Genomic DNA, 6000 nt, shown 5'->3' with positions numbered 1-6000 from the left:
TGCTTGGCACCCGTCTCATGCCTTGGCATCACCCAAATCAAAATGGCTAGGGCTGTCTGATGTGCCATCATTTCATTAAGCAATGACAGTTCCCCCTATAGCAATACCTATACCACGCCACATCAGTCATGCCTAAACAATTTGAAACTGGTGTTGTTCTATGTGTATCTCCCACCTCTTGGCATTATGTCAATATAAGCCAATGCATCAAGACTGAGGAAGACTCCAGGTAGACCTATTGAGTTTGGGCTATAGCAGTTCTGCAAGAAAGTCAGATTGCAAAGCCAGGACTCAAGTTATCCAGCAAGGCCAATAAAGGGAGATGTTAGCATAGCAGCCATAGCCCATGGAGCCAGTCAATAAGCAGGCAGGCACAAGAGACAGGGAGAATGGAACGCTGATACCAGACAGCAGGAGCTTTGGGAAGATGCAAAACCTGAATATCTGCAGTACTAACCCACCAGAGATCCAGAGAAACCCAAGGTAGGAGAGCAAACAAGGGGCAAGAATTGAGGACTCACGGGAAGCAGCAGTGCAGGGAAAACAACACACTGAAAAGGAGATACTCGGAAAAGGCAGGAACGCCAACAGCAGAGGGATGAGGCTACACAACAGAACAGAATAGAGTAGACAACATCTAACTGATCAGTCTGTCTAGGCATGTAATCCTAATTGAGATTGCTGCAGGCTGATCTGGTTGAATGATGCTGGGTCCATAAAGCTGGCAGTCAGTGCCAAGGGGATGAGAGGAGGGCATTTAAATATTTCATGTAAGATGACAAAAATATCTCTGTTTGGCACTGTTTGTACTGATTTTTGAAGACTGGATTCTAAGGCATCACAGGTTAGAATTTCATCTGAAGAATGGAGAGACACTGGCGAGGAGGAGAGTCCTGCTTTAAAGAAAATCTTCTCCTAGCTTCTTTTGATTCTTTTTCTCCTAGCAAATTGGTCACTCCCTCAAGAAACATCTGTGACAGGCTCAATAATGTGGTTCCGGAGTTATCTTTTCAGATGACAGTGTAAACATACACATTTGCTATTCCAGGATGAATGAAAACGTTTACGGATCAACCTTCATAGATAATCAGACCCCTTTTTCTGAACATGATGGGGAAAACACATTAACGTAGGCCACAGAAATGTAAAAATTTCCTGATGCATGTGAACAAAGCATCATCTCTAAATTTCAATTTGGATGTGTATTGTTGAAATGGATGACATACGACAGAAAGGCTTTCATTTGCTGGGTGACTGAATGTATTTCTTTAGACTAAGAGCAGCAGCCTCTGAAGCAATGCAAGCTTTGCCATATGCAGAAATTAGGGGAAGTGACAGCCATCCTTCCGCTACAAGTTCAAAAGCAATATAAGGCCAAAGGTCAAGCAAAAGAAATGGGAGGGCACCAAAACCTGAATCAATGCTGACCCAAGACATTCTGCTACCTGAATTGGAGCCTCATTGACACCCCACCTTGGACCTGCATGAAGGTCAACGCTTTGAGAAGTCTTGTTGCACCATTCAACACCAGTTCCTGCCTTCCTCTACCCCCACCGCACCCCAGTTCCATTTGAAGGAAACTGCATCAGTCTAATGCACAGCTGGAGCAACCCTGGGCTAAATCATAGAATCATAGCATTGTAGGGTAGGATTGGATGCCAAGTATCATCTTAGTTGAGGAATCTCAACTAAAGCATCCATGACAAAAGACCATCCAACGTCTGCTTAGAAACCTCCAGTGAATAGTCCACAACAGGCATAGGAAAACTCGGCCCTCCAGATGTTTTGGGACTACAACTCCCATGATCCCTAGCTAACAGGACCAGCGGTCAGAGATGATGGAAACTGTAGTCCCAAAACATCTGGAGGGTCGAGTTTGCCTATGCCTGGTCCACAACTTCCCAAGGGAGTCTGTTCCACTGTTAAACATCTCTTACTGTCAGAAAGTTATTCCTTGTCATGAACTGGCAGGACAATGAGGAGGAGGAAGAGGATCCCAGCGAGGAGTGTAGCCAGGACAAGCAGGGAAAGGGGAAGGAAGTACTCACAGCATGATGGAGGCCAGAGGATGAGGGTCAATGCACAGGAACCAGAGCAGCAGAGCCCATCTCCAGAGCCAGAGAAGCCCTGTCTCCGTGACCACAGCAGGCTCTGAAATGTAGGGAGCAGCAGGAGTGGCGCTCTAAGAGGCTGAGGCAGGCAAGTGCCTACAGCTCAGCTGGCCAGGTGGGGTTCACTAGCTCTTGGAGGAGTTGTGTGATTCCTCAGCTGGAGTGGGCTTAGAACAGGTGAGGGTCACCTGCCTCATCAAGCCCAGAGGCTGCAGTCAACATTGGAAGTACAAAAGGGAAGCAGAGCTGAGGTGTTGTGTCTGCTCAATTGCCCATGTTGACGAATCTTGGCTTGGATGCTCCTGGGCCTCTATGGGACTATTCATTGACTCTGGACTGTATCCTGACTGCTGGATTTTAGAGTTGGCCTATTTGGCTTGACCCTGGACTGTGTTTCCTGATCTTTGGACCTTGGGCATGTGGATTGATCCCTGGACTTTGGACTTGACATACTGACTTGCTGCCAGGTAAGCCAAGGGTTCAGGGCATACCTGATATTTGGCCAGAATCTCCCAGTGCTTTCCAGTGTCTTCATAAACAAAGGATGTACACATATTCTGCATCCAGTGCACTCCAACCACTGGTGTGGAAAGCAGAGTAGGCACAGTGTTAGCCCTAATCCATATCTATTCTATCACTTCTTATGAAACACTAGATCTTTATGCATTCCCCCTTACCCTGCAAATCCAGCTTCAATCCAATTTGAGAAAAAGCACAACCTAGCTGTGTTTAAACTTTTTTGTTTTTAACTTGTTTTTACTTGTTTTTAACTTGTTAGGCTTGTGCTGTATGGCTTTGTGTCTTTATTGTTGCAAACCACTTTGATATATTTTTATTATATAGTACTGGTAAAGGGATCCCTTACCGTTAAGTACAATTGCGGACAACTCTGGGGTAGTATATATATATATATATATATATATATAAACAAAATTGCTGTTCCAGCTATGCCCTATTCCCTATCCCCTATTCATCTATTCATATTTTTAAAAGAGCATTCTCTGTATGACTGAGAATAGCCATATCGATACTGTTATATGCCATATCAGAGCAATGAGAAGCTACAGCACTTGCCCAGAGTTCTAGTTCCCTTGAAGTGAAGGTCAGCAGAGACTGTGGGATCTTTAGGGTACATGGTGGTGCCTTCAGGGTGTACAGTTTTATTTACACATATATACATCCTGAACATAGGCTCGAGGGGTTGACAGCATGAACCTCCCCCCCCAAAAAAAATATCTTGCTTCTCCATTAGTCACAGCTTTGGATCTGTGCCTCCAACTTCCAGCCTGCTTCCAGCTCTGCTCTCTGACTATTGTTCTCCTACATAATGGCTAGGTGGAGTGGGGAAAAGGCATGCCCATTTATCCTATCTCACAGAACAACTTCTTTGGTTATGCTAATTGTGGTGCTGAACTAGCTAGCCAAATCCATTACCGAAGCAAAGGAACTGCTTTGGGCAAGCTTCCCCTCATACATTGTACCCCCACAAATACAGGATCCCAAGAATTGGAAGGGACTTGGGGCATCATCCAGACTGAACCCCTCCCCCCACAAAACCCTCATAACAATATTGACAATCTGATATTCATACATTTTTTGGGTGTTTTCTTTTTCTTTTTAAAGAGACACAGCAACCTCAAAAAAGGGAAATTATACTGGCAATTAAGACATAAATGTTGAAGGTGTGGTTGCAGCTTATGGAAGAAATGTATCAGTCAGCCTTTTACGGAATGTCAGCTGTCTGTGGTCTGTCTGTAGCCTATGTGGAAGTGGGGGTATAAAATGAATAGCATGCACAAGATTCTCTGTGGAAGAATTTACTGTATTTTTTGTTTCTATGGAAGCCGCCCAGAGTGGCTGGGGAAACCCAGCCAGATGGGCGGGGTACAAATAATAAATAATAATAATAATAATAATTATTATTATTATTATAATAATAAAATTAAATATACTATTTGGTGTAAACCAAGTAGAAGCTGTTATTTTAATCATTACTTATATGAAGAACCAAATCAATTATATCATGCCCCTTAACTGCCCCAGGAAAACTGGGACGTCCCATTATTTTTCATGAGTACACGGTGACCATTTTGGGTGCCACCATCTCGCACAATCTCACACTGCAGTCTTAACCCCCCCCCCCAATACTGTTTTTTCAGGGCTGAAATCTCATGCGGGTTACATGACTTGTGTGGGAGCATGGTCCCAGAAGATGGTATGTTATATTAGTTTGTGTAGATAAATACAACCTGTTTACAGGCAATTCCATAAAATGGGCTGAGGCAAAAAAAAAAAAAAAGAAGAAAAAAGAATCAGACAGAGAGCTGATCTCACTCTCATGGGCAACCTTCCAGGAGCTGTATGCCAGAGGTGGGTGTGGACAGAGGCAGGACTGGGCAGAGCAATAGCTGTGACTCTTATCTTTGTACAACAGACCACACAAAATTGGAGGTTTCTGGACACATGCCCCCTTTACATCTCTCTGTCCTTCAGACAGGCAAGGAAGAGGTACTATCACAGTTCAAGGGCACATTTCAACAGGAAAAGCCACTCAAGGAGGCAGCGTACAGGGCTTGTGAGGGTGTTTTGTGTGGCCTGTGGAGAATCCTGAGGCCTGGTAGATAGAGGCCTGAAGGGCCACATTTAGCCCCTGTGTATGAGGTTCCCACCACTGCCATACTGAATGAATAGTGAACAGACCTAGAAGCTAGACCTGATTTCTGGAAGTAGTTGGTTTCCTTGAAATCAGCAGTGTCCTAGAAGGCCAGTGGGTCTTCACAGAACCTTGAGTTGTGGGTTTTTTTTTCCAGGGGTTGAACTTCCTTTATGTGGATGCCACTAAGCTCTCTGCCTCTGCATTACTCCATGGAAAGCAGTTTACTATATCTGAGGGCTTCTCAGAATGAGCCACGATTGCTTGGAATAAAAATAACATTCCACAAATGCTGAAAGAAAAGAGAGCCATACTACTGTCAGAATAATGGAAGATACCTTTGAGGAAATTATGCCAGTTTCTGACTTGGAACAGGCATAGCTGTGTTTAAAGCTTCCTGGACAGATATGGCTTTAGGGTCAAGTATAAGGGTTTTTTTAAAAAAAAAAATGGGGTGGAACCAGGCTGGATTTTCCTTGATCCAAGACTGTAGTTTCATGCCAATGTAAAGCTTGGGCAATCAGTTTTGTGATATTCTGGGGTCCATAAATGCAGACTACAAACTTGGCATAAAACAAACTTGATATTTAATCAAATGAGAGAGTGACTCAGCAGCTAATACAGCTATCCCAAGGCTTTCGACAATCTATTAAGCCCCAGTGGGTTTAGGGCATGTCATCAAATTACTGTCTCCTTAATTCTGTTGTCCAGCATCCCACATGAGGGAACGTCTCCAACTTGCAAACCCTATTTCTACATGTCTGATCCCTTCATCCAGGGATCTTCCATATAGCCCATACAATTGTCCATGTCGTATTTTCCTTGGCGTTCATCATTATCAAAATACTGAGAGAACACAACTCAGCGGATGAAAGTTGCTCATTCTGTTGCTTTTAGCATTAGGTACATGGTTTATCTGCTTCCCATTAACATAAAAGATAAAGTTCTAAAAGGGTGAGAAGATTCCTTTTCATTCTTTAAACTAAAGTCCCTTGTGAAAGTTGCAAAATAAAATTTGGTGTTCTAAGGGAGTAATTTAAGATTAATATTAAGCCACCAGTGGGGAAAATACTACAAAGCATTGCTGAGGTTGCTGTGGTAACTTCTCAGTTTTTCCTTAGTAGTCATCTAAATAGTCATGTAAAGCTTTCATTAGTGGCCAGCTCAAATTAGACCTTCCCCAAGGCAAACTGAACTCACAGATGGACTTCTATTAAAGCTTTTAAAAATTGAATT

The sequence above is a fragment of the Podarcis tiliguerta genome (assembly GCF_965153285.1).
Source record: "Podarcis tiliguerta genome assembly, chromosome: 7".
In the NCBI taxonomy this organism is placed as follows: Eukaryota; Metazoa; Chordata; class Lepidosauria; order Squamata; family Lacertidae; genus Podarcis; species Podarcis tiliguerta.
Note: the sequence above shows the minus strand (reverse complement) of the source record.